Source organism: Accipiter gentilis, chromosome 21 (assembly GCF_929443795.1).
Source record: "Accipiter gentilis chromosome 21, bAccGen1.1, whole genome shotgun sequence".
Lineage (NCBI taxonomy): Eukaryota > Metazoa > Chordata > Aves > Accipitriformes > Accipitridae > Astur > Astur gentilis.
The window spans coordinates 6,333,474-6,355,729 of NC_064900.1; the positions used below are offsets into that span (position 1 = coordinate 6,333,474).

At 43.4% G+C, this 22,256-nt stretch overlaps 1 protein-coding gene across 2 annotated transcripts in view; it reads left to right on the top strand.

Annotated features, from left to right (window-relative positions):
- The window catches only part of ZBTB20 (zinc finger and BTB domain containing 20), a 458,636-nt gene that overhangs the window by 274,945 nt on the left and 161,435 nt on the right, over positions 1 to 22,256 (top strand). For both annotated transcript variants that reach the window (XM_049824981.1, XM_049824982.1), the window contains one exon: positions 19,424 to 19,522. The gene's annotated coding sequence lies outside the window, so the exon portion shown is untranslated. The remainder of the gene's footprint in view (positions 1 to 19,423; positions 19,523 to 22,256) is intronic.

Genomic DNA, 22,256 nt, shown 5'->3' on the forward strand with positions numbered 1-22,256 from the left:
AAAGCACAGTGCTAAATGTCTGAAACTTCAAACTTCTGCCTGTATAACACTTGTTCTCTGGATATACTGAAGTCAAGGGCTGTCACTCTGGCAACTTTCACCAACAAGGCAAAATAATGTTTAATCTCTTTTTTTTTAAGAGTCTCTGTGTTGCTCTAAACCTCTCAAAGTTTAAATTATTTAATTAATGTATTTATTCTGCAAGTCTCTGTGGTAGCCAGGGAACTTGTCTTCACTGGTATTTATGTACTGCAGTGTGGAGAAAATCGGCGGTCTTTCTTACTGTGGTATAAGCTGCTTATTGACTGTAGTCCAAGGTTATAATGGTTTGTCTATGGTCTAAAGTCATTAGGGTGAAAATCTGCAATTTCAAATCACGTTTTAACTGTCTGTTTAAACATGCTGGGATGGTAAGATGATAAATTGTCTCATTAGTAGTAGCGTCTTTGTCTACTGCGTAATAGTTTACCATAGTTGCTTTAAAAAATGGAAATGAATACATACGGTCGTTCTTTTGCAGATGCACTGTTTGCTTCTAGCAGTAGCCATTTTAGTTGCAGCATCCCTTTCAACTAGTAATCTCAAAGTGCTCTACGTGCACTGCCGAATTAAACCTCCCTCTTTTACCCATAGATAACGTGGGAAGGGTATCATCTCTTGCCTGACACAAGCAAAGAGAAAATGCTAGTCTTTCACTCGTGTTCAAACCACCAGTTTATGCTTTTGGGGAAGAGAATATATATTTATGTAGTAGAATCAAAACCACTGTTTTCTGCACAACAATTTTGTTTGATGTGATATGCTTGTTGTTCTGCGACTGTTAACTGCATCAGACAAGAACAAAGCACAGAAAAGGATGTAATGATAAAGGTACACAGATTCATAGGTACTGGGACACTTCAGAAGTACAAGAACTTGAGCTATATATACAGAGACAATTTTTGCAGTAAAAGCACATGAAAGGAACTGCCTTGTTTGGAGTACGCTGCCCGTTTTAAGGTAGTCTAAGTTCTTTTTCTTATTTTACATTCTAAGCCTGTCTTTTCCAGAAGTTGAACATCAGCTTGCTTTCCAGGGTCACAACATTGAAACAGCACTGATTTCCCTTCCTGTAAATCAGAAAAGAAAGTGAAACTTGATTTTGAATTAAGTCATATGACAGGGAAAGTTATGAAAGTAAAAGGGATCTGCAAGTTCCTGAGGTAAAGCAGCCACTAACCACAGATCGCTAATTATCAACTGCAGAGTTGTGTTGTGACGTGGAACATTTGACCAGTTAAGTCACGGCCTCAGCTAAAGGATGAAGAAATAGCAAGGTGCACAAACGGTAAAATGAAGGTTTTTTTTTCTGTCCTGGGCTGGGGAGGGGGGGTGGTGAATAACGTGGTGAGAATGGGGGGAAATGGAATAGGCTTTGGGAGACCTGAGTCTGCATCCCAGCTCCATCACCGTGTGATCACTACCTCTATCTATGCATCGCTTACCCACCTGTAAAATGGAAAATTTTTTTCCTGCCCTCACAGGGCTACTGGAAAGGCAAACTTGACCAGATTTAGCCAGGCTCAGGCATGCTTAAAAAAACCCCTGTAAATACAGCGCGTTAGATCCCCCCGTTGCTGCCTTGTTTGTTTTTTCCTCTGTGCGTGTTTCGAGTTCCTGGAACCGAGGCGAGTTCCAGAGCTAGCATGGGTCTGTGCTGCTGGCAAAACAAAGCAGGTGCAAATTACGGTGGAAACGAAATAGCTGGTGCTTTGAGGTGGTGGAGTGCCCAGTTCACCTCAGGGTATATGTCTGCGTTCACAAAACACGGCTATCACGCACACCCGGATTCATTAGATGTGTTATCGGGCAAACAAGAAGCCTAATCATATTTTAGCGGGAACATTCTTATGATAAACTCTGCTTTAGTGAAACTCCGCGTATAGTGCAATTTCTCCTGGCCGCGTATATTACACGGTGAAGAAAAGCTACCCCGCTGCGTATCAGAAGGCTGTAATTTCATTTAGGGGTTCTATTGACATCATAAACTGCAAGAGCAGAGCTCAAGTGGCTATTTAAGTCATAGGAACTTCAGACTGAAATTACTGCCTGGCAGTAACCGGCCCTCCCCCCACGGGCCCCCACGTACGTACGTACTTCATGTTTTCATCCCTCTGCCTATAAATAATAAATCTCTTCGGTGGCTTCGGAAGAGAGCGGTTCCAAAACGCCGGCGTTATCCACCACGCTCGCCATCGGCAGTGCCTTCCTGACGGGGGAGCGAAGGAGCGGGAGCCCCAAGCCAAGGTGGGACCGTACCCGGAGATGGCCGGTGCTCCGGGGCTGCCGCTCCGCTCGGGCTCAGAAGGCGTCCGCCGGCCGGGAGCCGCGCAAGGCAAATACGCCCGCACTCGCTAGCGAGGATGTTTGTTACCATCATAGCTGACATACCTGACCTTTCCCACTCGTAAGCTGTAGATGTCCACCCTGGCGCACGCGATAGATAAATACGGCGCGCCACCCGCGATCCGCAAAGCTACGGCGCGTCTCCTGTTTATACCGTGCCTCGCCGGAATAGCTCCCTGCAGCCCCAGGGCTGCTCCGCTGCTGGGAGAGGGCTCGGCACTGCCCCAGGTCGGTGCCCAGGAGAGGAGAGCCGAACTTCCCCACGGTGGGACTTGACGCACCTGAGCGGGAAAAAAAAAATTCCCCCTTTTTTATTCTGACGTTTAAGTAATGCATGGAGCAGCGGTCGCATTGACAGTTCATATATTTCATCCATATGGGCTTGTTTCAAGAAAAGAGTGAAGTCAGGGAGCATTTGCCTTTTATCAGGAAAGTGAGGTTAACCATTCATTAGAGCGTGTCAAGAAACCCCAAATTTAAGCCGGGCACAGGAGGAGATTTTCAGCAAGACAGGGAACAAGAATTATTAGTTTCGTGCGCCGTAGATACCTAGCATAGGCATTTCAATTTGGCTATCTGAAAACAAAAACATCTCAAGTTCTCATAAATGTTAATCTTTGTTTCCCTTATCCTCATTTTTTTCCAGATAGTGGGAAAGAAGTACTCTTTGCACTCAGTGTTTCCAAGACCTTGGTGTGTGAGATAGGTGTTAAATTACCAGTGGGAACAGAATTAATATTTATTTATTTTCTCTGAACCAGTTTGTCCCTTCTTACGTGTCATTTAGCAGAATGATGGTTCACCACGTTAAATTATAAAAAGCACTCAGTTATACTATTAGTATTTCCATTTTTTGTAAAGGAAACTTTATTTTGCTTCTGGACCTAGCTTTTTCCTGGAAAATCAATTAAATCATTGCCTCTCCCTCTTAAATGCCACCATCCTGTGATTCCTGAGACCGTGGTACGGCTTAAATGAAACAGCAGCTTTGAAACTAAATAAACAAGGTTTGTATAGTTATTAGACATGGCAGTCTGCAGGAGCAGCGCAGACTTTTCTGGTCTGAAGTTAAGCCGTTCACGCTTGCGTTTCATCTGACTTTGAGTACTAAACTACACTTCTGAGTCTGGATAGACAGTTTTCCTAGAGAATATGCTTCCAGTGTTCTCCATGAATCCGCGAGAGCGGCTTACACACATGCACACGGCGTAAATGGGAGAAGCGAGTTTTGAACTCGGTGTGGCTGACTGGGGGGGCTAGGGATGTGGGTATCAGTAGCATCTCTGCTTTTTCCGCTTCTGACCTAAAGAGCTCTAGCCAGGTCTTTTTGTGCCATTCGTTACGTGCTTCCCCCTGCCTTAAGGACTTCTGAACCTTGTTGTGACTGAAGTTACTATGCTGGCTGTGTGCATACTGCAAGTGAGAAAAAAATGGAGTCCACAAACTGCGGATAACAGCAGATCCCACAATACAGTGAAATCAAAATAGGATGTTGTATGCCAAGACGCAGAGTTCTCATGGTCCTTATCTCTGTATGGAATAACTGGAAGCGGTTACAGTTTCCTTCATTTAGTATAACTGAATGTATCGAGGGCTGAATATTTTCAGTGAGATAATGACTGCCTGATGGCACACATCCTAATTTCAGGGCGTGATGTCCTGGCATGAAGATAGGGTAGCCTTTTGTCCCACTGAGTCTTGAGCGCCTGAAATCTAAAGCTATGTTACTGCATTGGTGTCTGTCCAACAAAGATGTGTGTTCTACTTGTACCATGTGGAAAAATGAATAAAATATCTAAAGTTAAAAAACAATTCATAAACACCATATGCACATACATACTGCATGCACAACTTCTCTTTGAAAATATTACAATGGGACACCCTTCCAGATTCTGGTTGTAAAAGACTGTAACTTAATTTCTTCTACAGGTTTTTAGTCAAAAAATACTGCAACAGAGTCTGTTTTCTTTCAAATCAGCAAAAGTATAGAAGAATAGAGAGCGTTCTTTAAAATGAAATATCGATCTGTCCGTCTAACATACACTGCTTCTAAAGCTACCGACCTCTTAACTTGTAGGTGCCAAAAACTAATTCACACTTGGGGATACTGAGGCAGAGACTGGGGAGGTGACTAATCTAACACCGTGCCCTGACGGAGTCCGTCTGACTCCGCGTGCCCTGCCGGAGCTGCTTTGATTAACTTGCCAGAATTGCTGGTGTAGCCTGGATGTGGGAGTGGGGGGTTCTGCAGGTCCCCGAATCCTGTCGTGGGGACGGAGCTTGCTGCTTGGGAGCCAGAGCCTCTTAGAGCAACGACACGTGGCCCTAGGTGAGAAGAGGGGCTGTTCCCAGCCCGCGTAGCACCGAATTCTTGTGGCACGTATCTGCTGGGGGAGGCATCATCGTTTCTGCTGAACGCCTGGCTCACCGAAAAAAACACAAGGAGACGCCCGAGTGCTCTTCTGGTCCCGTCTCCCGTTTGCTACGGCGGTACCATCGCGCGTTTTGCCGGCGTAGAGCTGCAGCGTCTTTGTAAATCTGGAGAGAAGCTGGGGCACTGGGTTAGAAAGGAGATGGATGACATCGCTGCAGCAGGGAAAGAACAGAGAATATCTGACGCGCTCTTCCTTCCCAACCCCGAGATCTGCATCTGGGTTTAATATTAGATAGGATCACTGAGGATAATTGTGGTTGGCATTTTTACTTTTTAATGACTGAAAATGACCTGTGATGTATTAGGCTCAGCAGTGTCGCTCCATGGCATGACTTCATTGTGAGACTTCTTGCCTCCGCTGGAATGAGGGGTGCCGATCCGTATTGCTGCTTTCAGCGTGTGGTACCCTGCCATGTAGGGAATGCTACAGCTGTTTTTACTTTAGAAATATTAGTAGTCTGTCTGATATTATATCAGTGGGACTTGCTGCTCCATAAAATTGACTGCTCTGTAGAGCAAAGACGCAAGTACAAGGGCAAGCTGAGTCATTGGCTGTATTTGGATGTGTTTTCGCATACTTTTGTGGGGGAAAGACGTATACTTGACAGGAGGAAGGCTAATTCTTCTCTGTCAGTCAGTGGAAGGCAGAAGGTTTAGTGAGAAGAGATCAGATGGGCTTGAATGAATTTTGTAATTCTGAACGTATCTAGGAAATAGAGCTGAATGATGTATAGAGACTCCTCTGTCAGTGTGGAAAATTAGAGATTTGAACAAGATGAGTTTAATACTGAAATGAAACAAGAAGAAGTTTATGATTAATAGGGTCTGGCAGAGACAGCATACTTATATATAATTTTGGAGGCTTAGGAAATGATCCTTGGGTAGATGTGGGTCGGAGGGCTTAAGGGGAGAGGGGTGGCCCCACAGGGAAGCCCAGCTGGCTTGTCTCTTTTCACTGAAAGACCCAAAAGTTTTACGCAGCAGGCATGAAATGGAAGCGGTAAACCTTCAATTTCAGAAATTCAGAGCATCTTTTAAAAATATTTCACAAGGTCAAAAAGATAAGTTAGGAATAAAGTATTTGTTGAGCTGAAACAGGCTTTTGGTTCCTCCCCTCTTTAGTCCCGCTTCTGAAGCAACTACCATCAGTCGTTTCAGGGCAAGTCGTTTTCCTTCTGCATACTGCGTCTACCCAGCTGAACAATACCGAATGCTGGACATGGAGACCAGGTTTTCTGACCCCTGCGCCGATCAACCTGCATCCTGAAACATCAATTTGTTACGTTAACTCATAAATGGCAAAATATGCAGCTAGAGGAAATTTGCCTTGTCCTATGTGGCTACAGAAGCAGCTCATAATCATTAAAATTACTCACTGGTCTGTGAGGAAAACAGAAAGAAAATTATTTCGTAGAAACTAACAGAAAGGGGTAAGATTCACAGCTCACTTGTTGTCTTTATTCTAGGCAAATAATTAGCTGTTTTATTATATTCTAAGGAACTTTAGAAACTTGGGTTGTATTCTCCCCTCAGGACGTGGTGAGGTTCTGTCTCTTTTGCCTTGCGCTCTCCTATTGAAATTTTCCTTCAGAGTGAGAATTATTTCTCCTTTGAACACTTTTATGTTTTGTCCCTGTGTAAGAGAAAAGCCATATTCCCGTACCGATGTTTTCTGACTTAAAATTATCCCTGTAAAGTCAGCAAACACAGAATAATGACTTCTAATGCAGAATTTGCAGTAAGCAAGTTTTATTAGAAATGGGGAAAGTGCGGCTCTGGTCTTTGCCTGCCTCCCTCCAGAGTCCCATCCTAGTGCACTTTCCTTTAGGTGGCACTCCCACATTAACTTGTGTATGACCCGAACAGCTGTTTGTGATCTGTCAGCTGTGTCTTAAAATATGATGGAGAGACTTAGAAAATTATATTAATAGTGGTGTCCACATCCTCTCTTCATTAAAAGCTGAAAATTGCTGTTCAAATATTTCATAATCAAAAATTAATCCCAGTCTACCTGTTCCAAATCTATATTACGCCCTCTGGGAATGAATCCCAAATCCCTGTTACAATTTGGATGCTCTCTCCTCTGGGTATTGATTACAAATTCTGGTTATTGTTCACATACTTTGTCATAGGGGGAATTAATCTCAAGTTCCCGTCTACTGTTCTGGGACTGAAAGCTATCTATAATTAAGATTTTTCTATTAAATGGATATTGACGATGAGCTTTTCTGTCTACATTTTGGGGGTTATCTTCTGGCAGGGAAACTCCGTCTCAGCTCACGGAGATATTCTTTATGCTGAGTGTTCTGACCACCAATTTTCAGGCCACTGTGAGTCCAGGCATTTTGCAGGAGCCGGTGGCATAGCTGGGGTGTTCTCTAATGGTGACGTTGGGTAAGAAGACACAAACGTTTTCACAAGGACTCAGCAAAGCGGAGCAAATAGGATGGCTGAATAAAACCAGAAGCGTTGCATCAGAAATGCAGAAGAAGATGCGAGCGTGCTGTTTAGCCATCGTGAAGCACCCTACAGTTGCAAACCAGTTGCCATACAAAATCATAACGATCTTACTTACGTAGAAGGGAGGAATAATTTGTCCTCCTTTCTGGTGGTGGATAGAATAAGAATGAAAATACCATGGTGAGAGGAAGCAGCAGAAAAACACCAGAGAGACCGTGTATTTTTGATGTGTGAATCTGTGTTCTGTCTGATTAGTTTCAGGAACTTTGACTACAAAAACAACTGCTATTATTTCCACGTAGATGCAGTCATTTTCCATATAATGATGCGAAGCAGAGAGAATACAAGTCTTCACTTCCATAGCTATGTCTATCCCTGTTTCTTCCCAGGCGGAAAATAGGATCAGAATAGCCCTGAATTTCGGAGAAGCTGGAATGCGGACCTAGGTTTTCGTGTTTCAGACCCACCGCTGCTGCTAATAGACATGGTGTTTCCAGTGGCAACAGTTGGCTCACGCATTCTTTCACACTTCAGAAGAGATCCCCGTTTCCTTTTTTTCGCCCCTCTTCTTTAGCAGTGGGCAGCCCTGCAACCTTTTGATCATGCCGACTTTGTACGTTACATGACTGAACTTAGCTATGCCAAACAGCCTTTTAGAAAGTTTGACATTTGTGCCATTTGAAAAAAGAGAGGGAGAGGGAAGGAGAGAGGGGGAAGAATGAATCCTGGCGGCTTCCTCCTGCCCTTTTGATTAAGAGTGCAGTAAGTCAGCAGAAGAGGTGGGATTTCTAACGAGCAGGGGGGTGCGCGAGGCGGTTGTGATCTGCGATGTGTGCACACACACGCACACGGAGGAAGGGGAAGAAAAAGGTGGAAGGTAGACAACGGTAATCAGAAAGGACTACAAGAAATTAATTAATCGGTGGAAATTATACAGTGACAATCAAAGAGACTACATGAGAAAAAGGAGTTGGCCTTTGATACTGTCCTAAACAGGGTGAAGGAGGTTGAATTCAGGAACTTCCAAGGTCCCTTTCAGACCTAATAGTTTTAATTCTGTAACAACTTTGTTCCTATTCATGCCCTTGCAGTTGCTACTTTGTGTGTTCTATTTTGCGATAAATTTTGTGTAACCATTAATACTTGCACTTCTTCTAATTTTTTCCCACCTCTGTTATCCCAGTCTCGGAGATGGTAGAGAATTTATGGAACTGAAATGGCTGTTGTAACATTGGCATGCAAATAGAACAGGGACAAGACTTAGCTATTCTAGTATTTGCAAAAGAAGACAGGGAGAGAAGGCTATTGCATAACTTTGGACAAGTCATAAGACTTTGTTGTGTCTTCTAACTCAGTCCTTTCATTTAATTAAAATGCCAAAGGCTCATTGGAAAAAAAAAAAAAGTGTCCTAGCGTTGCAGTGAGTTAGAAAATTGCCCAGCTTGCTCCCTTCCCAGCAGGCTCACTTAGAGTTTTTGCTGCATTTTAGAAATTTTAGCTTCCTTTTTCTGTTCCTCCAGAAAAGAGACAAACCTCCCAGCAAAGTTTTGTTACTGGCTGCCGCGTGAGGAGATGGTATTTGCATTGCCCAGGGATACACGCCACGGTCTTGGGGAGAGCTATGTCAGGCAGGCTCTGCGACGAGCCCGCCGTGCCCTAGCACGTGCTCGCGACGTGAAGTGACCCAAAGGGGCGTCATCGTGTCGGTATTGCAGAAAACCTGGGTAATCGTCCCTTGTGAAGGGCAACTTCATAGCTTGGGCACACGGGCTTCTCTGTGTGCTTCAGGGATCATCCCACCCGGCGCTCTGCTTCAGTCTTTAGACTGAAGCTGATCTCTACTGAGGCGTAGGAGAAGGCTTTTGTAGAAGGGGAATACTGAGGGGTTTTACATCTTCCTTTAGTACAACCAGTGCTGGCCTTTGCTGAAGATGTGCTACGGGACTGCATGAATTGCTGGGTTAGTGTTTTGTGATAGCTTCTCAGTTATTATTTTTTAAAAAGAGAGAGAGAAGAAAAAAAGAGAAAAGAAAAGGGGCCGTGGGAGGAGAAACAGCAGGCCAGAAGGGGCAGTAATGTTAGATGGGCTCTTTAAAAGTCCTAAAGCAAAAGTACTGAGTGTTTTAAAGTAAGTTTGCAATGATGTGTAAAATAGTTCCCCGTGTGAAAATCTATATTGATTTTTTTTTTCTTTGTTTGTATAGAGATTGTTCTCAGAATAGAAAGGCTTTGACATTTTGCCTTCTCATGTACTTAATCAGTCATTTGTGTCATCCACTCTTACACGCACTTGTGCTCTGTCTTCTCTCTGGCTGTCGGCAGAGGATGGCTACTTGCTACTTCACCTCATTTGCAGAGCTATGAGAAATGGCTAACCGTGTTGGAGACCCTGCTGGAACTCTGGGGGTCGTGGGATGCGTGGTGGTAGGGAAGAGAAGCTTTGGGTGGTGACGAGCGGATAACGCAAACGGCTGACCATCGTAGTCCGTGTTACAGTTGATTGCCACATGTGCCAACCTACAGGAGTGTGGTGGCTTTTGAAAACCAAAGCCTTCTATGTCATCAGCAGCTGGAGGTTACCGTCAGAGTTCTTGCACTTGTTTCCACTTGGCTTCGCAGTCAGAAAGGCAGCTTTGTTTTTTGAAAAAAAAGGGGTTTTTTTTTGCTTTGGCAAAGGTAGTCACAAATAACCTGATTGACAAGATGATGTGAAAACAAGCTCCTCTTGAATGCTGCTCATGCTAATCCCTGTTCTTGCAGTGAGATTTTATAGCTGCTGTGGTCAGCAAGGCCTCATGTGGCCAGAGACAGATAGAACTTAGGGGAACAGTTTTTAGCGAAGAATGTTTGCTTTTCTGCAGCGAAAATGTAAGTGGAGAACCACAGGGTCTTGCTGCGCCACCGACAAGGTCTTGCTGCTTGGCTTTTTGTCCAGCGCTCCCTTTACTTGTCAAGATGTTCTCAGCTTCTCCGGATTTTCCTCCTCTGTCAGGAGGCGGCTGGCCGGGAGCGGGGCATGTTGGTGCTCACCCCGCTTGGTGTCATTGCATTGAAGAGAAATCCTGTGGGACAGCCCGGCGGGGAGGGGGGGACGGTGGGGGCAGCTGAGCCTTGCGGGAATCAGTGCCTGTGCCGCTGGGAACAAGGGAGCAAATGGCTCGTGGAGCCCCGCTTCCAAGTGGCTGTGTGCAGAGGGGCTTGCCGAAGCTGTATTTTTGACACAGTTGGGTATAAATGGCCCATTTTTACCTCTGCATACATCATGTACATCATCCCTTCACTTCCTTCCTCTTTAAGTGATGTCTTATGCATAGATTTGTCATTTACGCTCCAACTGCATTTTGCATTATTACATTTTAATGATATTTGAAGTTCTTTCATACATATTTGAGTTCACTGATATAAATGAAAAAAGAGAAATAATCAGCATACTTGGTTTATCTGATGGCATAAAAATGTTATATCATAACTTTGGCAATTTCTTGGATAAGATCAAGCACAACATCAAATACTAAGAGAGGGTCCAAGTACAGCTGTCTATCTGAATGGCTCTAAAGTTAGGGTCGTTCAAAGTCAACAGCTGAACTTTGCAGTTTGGCCCCATTTGTACCTCAGATAAAAACCGTTTAACCAATTCTAGCCCTTAAGCTTTGTAACTCGTGAGGTTGGTTAAGATGAAACTGGGATCTGAGTGGCCCTTGACCCTCTTTTTTTTTTTGTAAAAATGAACATCTCGCATATTGGCTTTGTTTGAGGATGCTCTGCATGATCTAGAGGGTCTAACCTCCTCTACCCCGTATCTCCTGCCGACTTACAATCTGTTATAATCTATTAGGAATCTTGAGGCTTGAGGGCAGAATTTTGTGTAGGGATAAAAGATGCTTTCATGTTGGTGCTGTGGGATATTTTTTTTTTTTTTTTTAATTCTTTCTCTCATTCTCCGTTTCATGAAAATTCATTAATCTGTGACATTTAAAGACTCTGTCTGAGAGGTGTCTGGAGCAGCGGCCGGCTGCATACATCAATAGTTTCTCAGAGTCTGGCACTCTGTCAATATTTGGGGGCCTCAGTAACAGCACTTAAATGCACTGCCTGCCAGCCGTCACGCTCTTAGCATGTCTGTAAGAGTCTGAATGAGCGGATATTAGCACGTCAAGTCCTTTCACAACTGGCAACACTTTAGAGACAAACTGCTTGGTAGGTATCTCTCCTCTTCCCTCCCCTCCTGTTTTCTGGCATGTCTTCTTTGTTTATCTGATGTGATTTATGTATTTACACACAAATATGCATCCTGCGAGAAGGCATCATAAATCCTGAGGCTAGAGGTGGTATTATGGCATAATCTATATAACAATGGAAATGGGCTGAAGCTGGATTTGGACTCAGAACCGGATTAAGCTTGGGTTGACTCCTGGGCCAGTTGAGTCAGGAACAGAGTTTTGTTTGGATTTCACAGTGCCAAAATCTTCAGAGTTTAGTTCCAAATAATGAGAATCTTGGACAAAAATTTTACAGGAAGTGCTACTGTGGCAATATTTCAACCAGCTCCAAACCAGAAGTGGAAAACAAGCCATTTCAAGACTTGGGTTGTATTCAAATCAAAACTGTTAGAGCAGGTTCAGAATCCAGACCTTCTGTTCCTTTTTTAATCCTATCCCACTGCATAAATTGGATTCACAGCTGAATATTGCTCTAGATTACCCATGACACCTCCCTTTTCAGTAGAAAAAAAATCAGGGAAGCAAAATATAACTTTTTCTTCTTTCCCCTGGTGGAAATAGGAAGTACAGTAAAAGAAATTTGGATTCACAGACATTTATTGCTGTCCTCCCCCTGCCTTTTGTTTGGTTGAAGCATTATGGCCAGAGAGCAATCGGCGTTTTTTATCATGCAGTCATGGTTATTTTCTCCTTACCCATTGTGCTTCACCTCGTGCTTATTATGTTGCTGGATCTATGGGTCTGAAACAAGGCTGTCGAGAAAAGTGAATGGCCATACTGTCCGGAAATTTAGATTGGCTTTGCAGAGCTGAATTGTAGGCAGAAACCAGGCCATGAAACTCTGTCTGAATGTTTCCATTTTTAAGTCTCCTTAGAATATTCTTTTTTTCATCCTATTTCATGCCATATATGCCAAAAGGAGATGAAGGGGTGCAGAGTGAGGCCTCCATTAAGACCGTTTTCCTGACTGAATTTTGGGAACAAATTCTTAGAAGAATAAATCTGAACTCAGAAGCTCTCTGAACCACTTCTTTATCACTCCTACTTCACAAGTACAGTAACACCAGCCAGTGCCCCTCAGACCTCCAGCAAATCCTTCAGTACTAGCTTGAGTCAACAACTTCTTAATCCTTTTCCAATAATGTCCAGAAACATTTTTTTTCAATAAACTTCCAGCCTTCCCCTGGTAACACCTGCAATGGTAACAAAATAGACAAAATTATTCTGCTAGAACGACCTCGCAAGAGTAAGTCGGCAACAAAAATAGCTAACTACCCCTTCTCAATCATTTCTTGGCTCTTTTTAGCACTCTTTTATCTGCTGCCTTTATCTTGATTTTTCCCCGACTCCCAATTACAGCTGCATCTGATCTCCATTTTCCTGTTTGTGTCCCCAGAGCACCTGCAGTTATACGGTATTTTGTCACCTGTTGGAAAAAAGGAAAACCCTGTGAAAGTTTACAAATGTCTCCGCAGAGGCAGTGAGTAGCAAGGGATGCATTTATCCCTGCTTCAGGCCAAGCAGCAAAGGGAAAATAAACAGGCTGAAGGCTTCTGTGAATATTGGAGATGCGTCTGGCTAGATGGCAGCAATGACCAATAAGTACAGACAATCGACAGGGAGGAGGATTTATTTTTAATTATAACAATCGCTCCTTTAGCATGCCGTGGGGGCACTCGTACGCGGGGGGGAACAGCCGTCTGCAAGCGCTGCCCTCGGAGCGAGCGTGATCGCCTTGGCAGCGACCGGTGCCGTCTGTACGCCTCTGGCAGTCCCCTTGCAGGAGGCCAGAGGGGCTGTGAAATGGCAGTGGTGTCTCCTAGAGCTGAGCAGCAGCCCCGAGGATGGAGAAAAAGAGCGTGGGTGGGATTCCAGGATACCCGGGGCACCCAGGATCGGGCCCGTGCCGTGGGAATCGTCACCCCGTATACTCTGCGGTTGCTCTTTCTCCGTCTGTGCTTTGCGCTGCCTTTTACGGTCTCGGCAAAGCAACACACGCGCTTACCGTAACCCACGCACCTTTCGTACCCAGGGAGTACATCTCAAGACATAATGGGGCACATTTGCAACTCTGTCCCCAGTGTTTTAAAAAACGTGACTGACTTTATTGTCAGCGACAGCCAAGTGTGCTCTGAGAAACCTCCCCACCCCCAGCCCCGAGCACTGCGCATCGAAGTTGAAGAGTTCGTCATGTTGCATTCGTTTCTATTTCTGCGTTGTTTATTTTCTAACGAGCTCTAAAGTTGTCTTTTGATTAAGCCGGTTGGCCTTGCGAGATGCAAGGGGCCTTCAAACCAGAGGCAGGCAGGCAGCCCTCTTCCCTTCAGCCTCACAGCTGTTTCCACCTCTGCGCAGACACCGAACTTGCATTTTCCCATTCCTACCGGTGACAATTGCGTGCCCAAAGCCCTGCACAGAGAATCTGGAGGTTGCCCGGGAGGCTTTCCACTAAGCAGCTCTTTCAATCCAGCTACCTTTCCTTCCCTGGAGGGCTGCAAGGATTTGTCCCCAAATAATGGGGGTACAAAAGTGCTGAGGGGATCTTGGGTTTCAGGCTTCATTCAGTACATGTCCCTGTTGGTTCCTGGTAGCTGTAAACGAGATGCTTTCTTTGAGCGCTGAAATTGATGAAGCAGGAAGAATCTAGACGTGTCGTCCGTTCATATTTTACCTCTATTAATAAGTAATTAATTAAAAAAGAAGCTGATGTTCCCATGATGGGCCGCTAAATATATGCAAGTGAAACTATTGGCATTAAAAAGAGATTTGACTGCAGTTGAGCAGTTATTTATATTATAGTAAATCATATAAGCTCCAGTTGAGATGAGCAATCTATTGTGTTAGGCACTGTACAGACGTGCTGTAGGAGGTGCATCTAACCCCGACGAGCTCAGAGACGGCGGAGACAAAGTGTGGACAGAGGGACAACCATAAAGGAAAGAAATCATAACTCACCTTGGACACAAAGACAAGGGCTGAACCAGTCTTGGTTCAGAGAATGCAGATCCCCTGCCTCCCTGCTCTTCTTTTATTAAGTCGAGAGCCAGTCGACTCACAGTTCTGCCCTTAGATTTAGGTCTGGGTAAAACTGTTAAGTTAAATGTTTTATTTGCTGAAAACTGCTTGCCTCAGATACGGGTTAGCCAAAACTATGGAAGAAAAATAAAATGGGAAAAAAAATTTAAAAGAAATATTTTGGAAAGCCGAAAGGGTTTGTTTTGATATTTCTAAACAAGGTTTCTCTTTTTGTTTTGAAACAAAGTCAATTTTAATTGAAATATAATGGCCACAAACAAAAAAACTAGCCCGTTTTGTTAAACGCCTAGGTGGTTTTTGGGTTTTTTTCCTGTCCATGTTCTCAGTTTGGTCAGCTAGCCAAATAAATCAGTTATTTGCAAAACTGTAATTCTAATTAGAATGTTGGGCCCTGGGGACTTGGGCTATATATTTCAATACAGTACATATTTATAATACCAAGTACCCTGCCTGGTACTCCATATATAATAATAGCGAGCAGTCCAGTGCACTGGGGAGATGAGGGCACTAGGGAAGACCCAGTGCCTTTTTAGCTCGTAACATTTTTATTTTCAGTTGTAGTAGTATTTTGGAGGGTATTGCTTACAAGATAAAATTTGCATTTATTTGAGCAACTCACAAATGGGATTCACTGCAAAGCTATCATTAAAGGGAAATAAAGCAGGAGGAGGAACAAAAGATACATTCTCAGCAAAGTCTGACATGTAGACACTTTCAGAGATCCTTGTCGCCACAGGAAAAATGCCTTCTTCTCACTCTACCACCACCCCCCAAAATCCTGAAAAACAACCAGATGAGTACAGGGGCTGTTCGTAAAGTGCTGCAACTCAGACGCTGTTCAGCTGTATTGTCTGTTTCCAGTGTTTCTACCTTACAAACAATTCAGCCATTTCTATGCGATCACTCCTATCTTGAAGCAGTCTCTTCTCATTCCAGTTCAAAACCACAGCGCCCATTTGCTGGGAACGACTTCCAAGGGGGGCTACGCTGGCATCGGGTATTCCTGATGTGCTGCTTGCTTGTATAGCTGTTGCCACTCTTGCTTGGTAGCTGGTAGGAACCGAAGGAGTCACTTTAATTTTGTCTGTATGTTAGTCTTCCTCTTCTTGCGCAGGGACTATGCTGGTTTGGGCTCTGCCCTGGTCCCAGTCGAAAGGGTCAGGTGTACATCCCATATGATCTTTCTGTAATGTAATGAAACGGAATTCTTCCTATGAACCCAGCTGGCTTGGTGAGTTAGCGGTGGAGAAAAATGCCTGTAGGATTACTAGGCCTTGACTGCTAAGTCCTTGAAAATTAGGACTACGTTTTCTAGTGGAGAACTCTTCAGCGTTCACTTCCCTTGACTGAAGAATTGTAACTGTAGAAAACGCTAATGCCGGTCTTGATCCGACAGTCTAGTTGCAGAATGACTACCAAACAGGGAGCCATGGATAAAATGCAAGAAATGAGACTTGACCAAGCCCTGTCTGACTGCCCACAGGTACTCTTTGGTGAGGTTAGCTTTGTGCACGTTTTTGAAAATCTCTTTTGACATCCGTGAAGGCCTTGTGTCACTTTGTCCTTACCTCCAGAAGTCTGGGGCATTGCTGGCCAAAGCAAGGGTCTGCTCCAAGCTGTCAGGTTTCTTTCTCCCTTCCGTTACCTTACAGCTACCCCATTTAATACTATCTGATGGTAGGTGCCCTGGGATTCAAGGTAAGTGGAAATGTGGTAGGAAAAAGAGGGTAGATGAGATGGGTGGGACTGGAGACTTGAGTAGGGGAGCTGAGAGTACGCTGTAGTATGTAGGAGGACGGGCAGACATTTTCACTGAGTACATGTGCATGTAGGGAGTAGGGAGCTGCCTTCATTAGTCTTCATTCGTTCAGGATTTCTGCTGTTACATTTCGGCAGTCCTAGGAGTCAACCCTGATGCTCAGAATATTCCCGTGAGATTACTCGGTGCCCGTGAGATTTGCAGCCCCAGCAAGAGGGGTGCAGGAACTCAGGTCCTCCCGCTGTCGCTGCCAGTGCCCTGGTGTAGAAAATTGTGGAGAAGTGAAATGTTTACCTCCGGTGGTTGCTGTTTTCTTTGTGTGCTGACTGCTACTGTACCAAGCGAAGGTTTGTCTAGACCAGAGCTCAGGGTTACTTATTATCCTCATAATCCATTTCCTTTTGCCAACAGCAGCGGCTTATGTGGATAAGTCAGAAGGGAATGCTCACATCACGGGTAGCCTCTTTTCTATGATCTTCATTAAGCTTTGGACCATTAGCTCAAGATGCGTGATTATTTTGTTTGTTCGAACAGCAAGACAAGCAGAGTCTCCTCTGCGTGTTTCTTTCAAGCAAACCAGCATGACTGAAAACTGGGAGCTTGCCAGAAAATGTTACGTGAAATAGTAGTGGCAGGTTCGTCTTAGTGTGGGCGGAGAGAGAGCTGTACCCTCTATTTTACTACTTCAAACACGCAGTGTCCATATGCCATAGTTGAGCTGGTTTATGGATGGAGTACGAAGGCTACTACTTGATCTACTTCGTGCAAACGCTGTGCGAGTGCTGTAGATAGATAGTCTTATGGATACGACTATCAGCTGTTGTTGCAGTCCAAACACACAGCATCAATATTCAGTATGCTATAGACAGTCCCGTTTTTCTCCTTTATATTTAGTGTTAGTACACAGAGCCAAATACTAAAAGGGGGGGGGGGGGGGGGGTGAGGGGGTGGGTCACATGATTAAATTAATACCATTAATTATTTAGAAACAATCAAAGGAAATACAAGACATCTGGCTTTAAGCCCAAACAACTCATGGCACTGCTGTTGCCTTGTAACCTCATCAGCTCTTAGTCCAGTCATCTCTCTTCTTTCATTATGAACACAGGAGATGTGTCGTCCCCGTTCCCCCCCCCCCCCCGCTGCTTCTTTCCTGCCTTATTTCTGGCAGCTTGGAACATAGATCACAAGACCGGACTATAGAGTTGTCTGTCTGATTTTGTGTGTATAAACTCTGATTAGTTCTACAATGAAAAGGCATCCCCCCCCCCCTACATCCCCGTGGTATACAATAGTGTTTGATTAGCAGCGTGTTGCAGCCATAGGTTGTGTTTTTCTCTTCATCTCGGTATTGGGAACTAGCTGCTGTAGGAGGGAAAACCACTGTTGTTACTGCAGTCCTGAAAGTCATTAAACACGCGTGTTACAGTAAGCTGCGTACGACATACAGTGAGAGATGGTTCCTGCCCTGAAGAGTGGATGGTCTACATAGGCAGAAAGGCTGGAGGAGAAATGGCATCGCGGAGAACGGAAGCGCTTTGCCCATGATTGTGCAAGAGGACTGAGACCCAGCCCGCTGACCTTGGCATTCACCTTCCCCTGGCTGAGGCCAGTGGTCCGATCCTTTGTAGCCGTGGCCAGGTGTTTTCCATCGGAATGATTTTTCAGTGGAAACTCTTTTTCTTGAAAGAAAAATTTTCATTGGGAATAACTGGTTTACTCAAGAAAAGTCAAAACAAGTATTTCCCAACTGCTGGTTCTGGAAGACTCTTCACTTTTTTTTTTTTACTTTTTTTTCCCCCTCCTTTTTCTACCTAGTCGATGGACATTTTCCATTTCGTTTATATGAGAGATGAATTTTTGTCACAACACCTTCTCATGGGGAAAAAAGACCCACTTGGCTGGTTTTTTTATTCCAACTGAGGAAAAGAACGTTTGGGGGGCTCTTGCCCCCCCCCCCATTTATATCTTCATGATAAGGTAGTTCCATTTTCTCTTCAGCTCAGTCTTTATTAGTATAGATGATTTAATACAATCTAAACATGCAGTCCTCATCTTCTGTAGGTAAATTAGTACATACAACTTCCTGAAATGGTTTTACCGTTATTGGGGCAAAGCAAAGTTTCTTGCTGATCATTAGGATTCCTCTTTTCTATGCAGTGGTGAGTGTGGACCCATTTTGATTACTAGCAGATGTATTGAAGTCATTCTCATTACGTCTACGTCTGTGGAGAGGCACTGACTTTCATTTTCTTACTTTAATTCAAAAAGCGTAGTTTTGCTGGCTGTTCGCTTAATGGTTGCTGAGAGTTGCTTTGAAGAACTCTTATTTTATGAAAAGGCATTGAAACGTCTGTCACAGTAAGGATCTCTAGACAGTCTTTACCTACTCTTGACTACTATTTTGAAGATGCACATTCCCAATTATCTGTGAAAAAGTATCGAAATATGCTTCCTTAGTTCTGAAAAGCTTACTTTAGACTACTGCTCTCTATTATTTGTAGTATTCCGTAGCCTACACTTGTCCTCAGAGAATGATGGCATCAGTTGAACATATTGGGTGTGATTTTTCAAAGTATGCAGTTATCCACATTTGGTTCCCACTGCATTCGATGTGTGTTAACACTACCTTCAACAAAGGCAGAGTTAGGCCCATGCAGAAGACTTCAAAAACCAAGAAATGAAACCCACCTCTCGCACCCTGGGCTATTTGCAGGCAGGAACATATGTTGTAAGTGCTTCTGCTGCTTTGCAGGGTGTTTGTTGAAGGGGCTTAGGCTGCTCTCTGAGTAATGGTGTAGTTCATTTCGATGCTATGATAGGTTTGTTTCTTTAATGTTGTCACTTTATCATATGTTTTCAAAGTATTGTATCTCTTGGAACTAAATTTAAACAAAATTTCTCTGTATCCAATAAACTAAAAAAACCTCTTAGATTAAGCTCTTCCAAGGTTTTGTTTATTTGTTTCCTCGTACTAAAGCCAGTACTTTTTATTTTGTTGTCCTCGGATGTAGTCATTATGTGCAGTTTGTTGTTTATGTAAAACTTATATTTTTCTTTTCCTTTTTCTTCTCTCCCTTTACTTTGCCTTTTCCTAACATCTACATCACGTGTTGATGGCAAGAGCAGCAGTGGTTGGCAGTTTTCCTCAACTTTGCAAGAGAGAGAGATTTGGTTGGAATGAAACCTTGCTCGCCGTACAGCCTGCTTGAGATGCAGCATTGAAAGGTATTATCTCATTTTCTGTCTTGAAACCAAAGATGAAAACCACAAACAGGTAGAAATCTTGGTGCCAAACCACCTGTTGATTCACAGCCGAAAAGCCCTTGGCAATACATTTCTCGCTGTATCCAGCTGGAGCAGTTGCATGGCTGATACCCACAGTATCTGTCTGTACCTGCGAGTTTGGTAAAGTGGCTAATTCGTCTGAGAAGATTTGGACTGATATTTAGGTAAAGTTAGCAGGGGAAAGAATTTTCTGGTCTCAGTCTTGCTTTTTGCCTAGAGTAGCAGACATCACTCGTGTAACTTGGTTCAGCATTGAAAATACCAATCCTGAAGTCACACGCTGTGCCTTATAGAACAAAATGAGATTTGTTGAAACAGCTGTGTGTGGAGAGTCCGGATCTGCAATAGCATGATATCCTGGAGGTCAGAATTGAGGTGGATGGATGAAACTGTGAAGACAGAAGTTGTGAAATACCCTGCTAGTAGCATCAATACTTCGTCTTTTGAGCGTATTACAATTCAGAAAATCGCTTGAAATCAAGTTAAAATGCTGTGCTCGGATTGCTACACATATGCTCCCTGTGACATGTGCATTACAGAAACAGCCACTGTGTGCTAATATGGCATTAAAATTTTGGACTCCACCCACAAAAATTAATAACACTCTTGAAATAAGAGTGATGTAGGATGCTGACACATTTAAGTCCATATGTTCTTGGACATGTGTCCTCCAGTGCATGAGAGAACTTGAAATCCCAGATACTCTTATTTTTCTTATTTCCTGTAAAGCCATGCTGGGAAAGTCGGAGAATGTAAGTGATGGCAGGCTGGCAGGCTTTGGCCTATGGATAGCTGTACAGTAGAGCCATATTTTATATTTTTACATACTCTTATCTATTCTGTTCTGTTAGAGGTACTAGTTGACTTCCATGGATTTGCATAAGCATAATTTAGAACAGATTTGGGCCACGCTATTTATATTTGTGCAGATTGCTTCATGTTTGTGAAACAATTATTTCCTGTGGATCTGTAGCATTGTCCAGCATTGTGCAATGCTTTCCTATGTATATACAACTGGTTAAAACACGAAATGTGTTTTGAAGCAACATGAGAAGGAACAGTAAAAGCTGCACAGTAACTGAGCTATAGTTGGCTGTCCATATAATGCCCAATTAATGTGGTTACTGCACTCTGAAACCTTTCCAAGGCTGAATAAGACATGCTGCGGCCTGGTAAAAGACACAATTTTTTCCCAAATTTTCTAAAGATTTCCATTACAGATCCTACAGCGACATGAGAACACTGTAATCTGTATCTTTAGTAGCAGTAACAATGAAGGGTGTGAAGTATAACCCCAAAATCTGAAGGTGTGAATTCTAACCCATCAGCGAGCTGTATGTGAGAATTCTATACAGTAAAACCTAATTCTGTGCTGAAGAGGAACACTGTGAACTCCCAGCATAAAATAAAAGATTTTCTGTTCTCTGCTGCACTATCTTGAGCCAAACTTGGGATCTAAAAGCCAAGAGAGGTTCTTTCATCACCAGTCATAAAAATTGCTGTAAGTCAGATTGTCCCCTCAGGCTATATTTTGACAACGTAGTAAATCGAGCTTTGGGAACTTTCTACCAGATCGAGAACTCTGTCACCTCAAAACGCAAAGCACGGATCCGTTATAAATTCATTCTTCTGATGCAGTTTTTAAAATATATTTTGATGTGTTGACTTTTACCAGTCAGCTCCGTGCCTTATCTGATACCATTTTTTCCCCGCTGCTAACATTAGCACATATAAGGGCTGGCAGAAATGTGATCTTGTGCCCTCACATGATCCAGATGAAATTTGTACTGTGGAGTTATCCATTAGTGCAGTCTGTTAATGTCATTGATGATCAAGCACCATCGACTGAGTTACTCCCCTGTGTTTTGTTGTCTTCCTATTCTGCCCTTATTACTCAAGTCTAGACTGGAAGGTGGCACAGGCATCAGGAAGAGCAAAATTTGATCTGTATTCCAAATGAGATCAGAAAATGTGTTGGATTTTGTACGTGTGTATCAACACTTCGATTCAGTGAGCTGTGTTGAGAAGAGTGAAAAAAGCTAAGTCTTGTTTCTTGCACGAAATGAAGCCAGAGTGGTGCAGGAAAAGTACACGGGCAAATTCCTTTTTGCATAAACTCTAGAGAAGCTAAGGAACAGGCAAAGCTTCAGAGTTTTGATTTGAGAATGAGTATGGCCAGGAAGAAAATTTGTCTAACGTTCTTATTGTTTTCTTCTGCCCTCCTCCCCTTCGCTTTTCTGTGTTGTGTGATGAATGTATCATGCCCAGATTTTGCAACTGTAGCTTTGTGCTTAAAAGCCACATTGACACAATGAATGTCTTTACTAAATTATATTTCAGAATTCTTGCAGGGAGTTTGTAGTTTGGAAAGACAGAGCTGCTTGCAAAATTTTTAATTTCAGAAATGTTGTGTACTTGAACCTATATGATTTCCTTGATTGTGGTGGGCCAAGATGGTTCTCCGTCTGATGATTTTGGTCTCCTGGGAAGAAGAATAGAGGAAGAGGAGGGAAGAACTTTACAGTGAGATTGTTGATTCTACTATGTTTGAAACCTATTGTTTGCTGGAGTCTTGAGAAGTTTTCAATTTGTTTTCCTTCTCTCTCTAACCTGATTAATTTTAGGGGATATCCCCAGGGACATAATTTATATGACAAATGAATTACATTAAAAA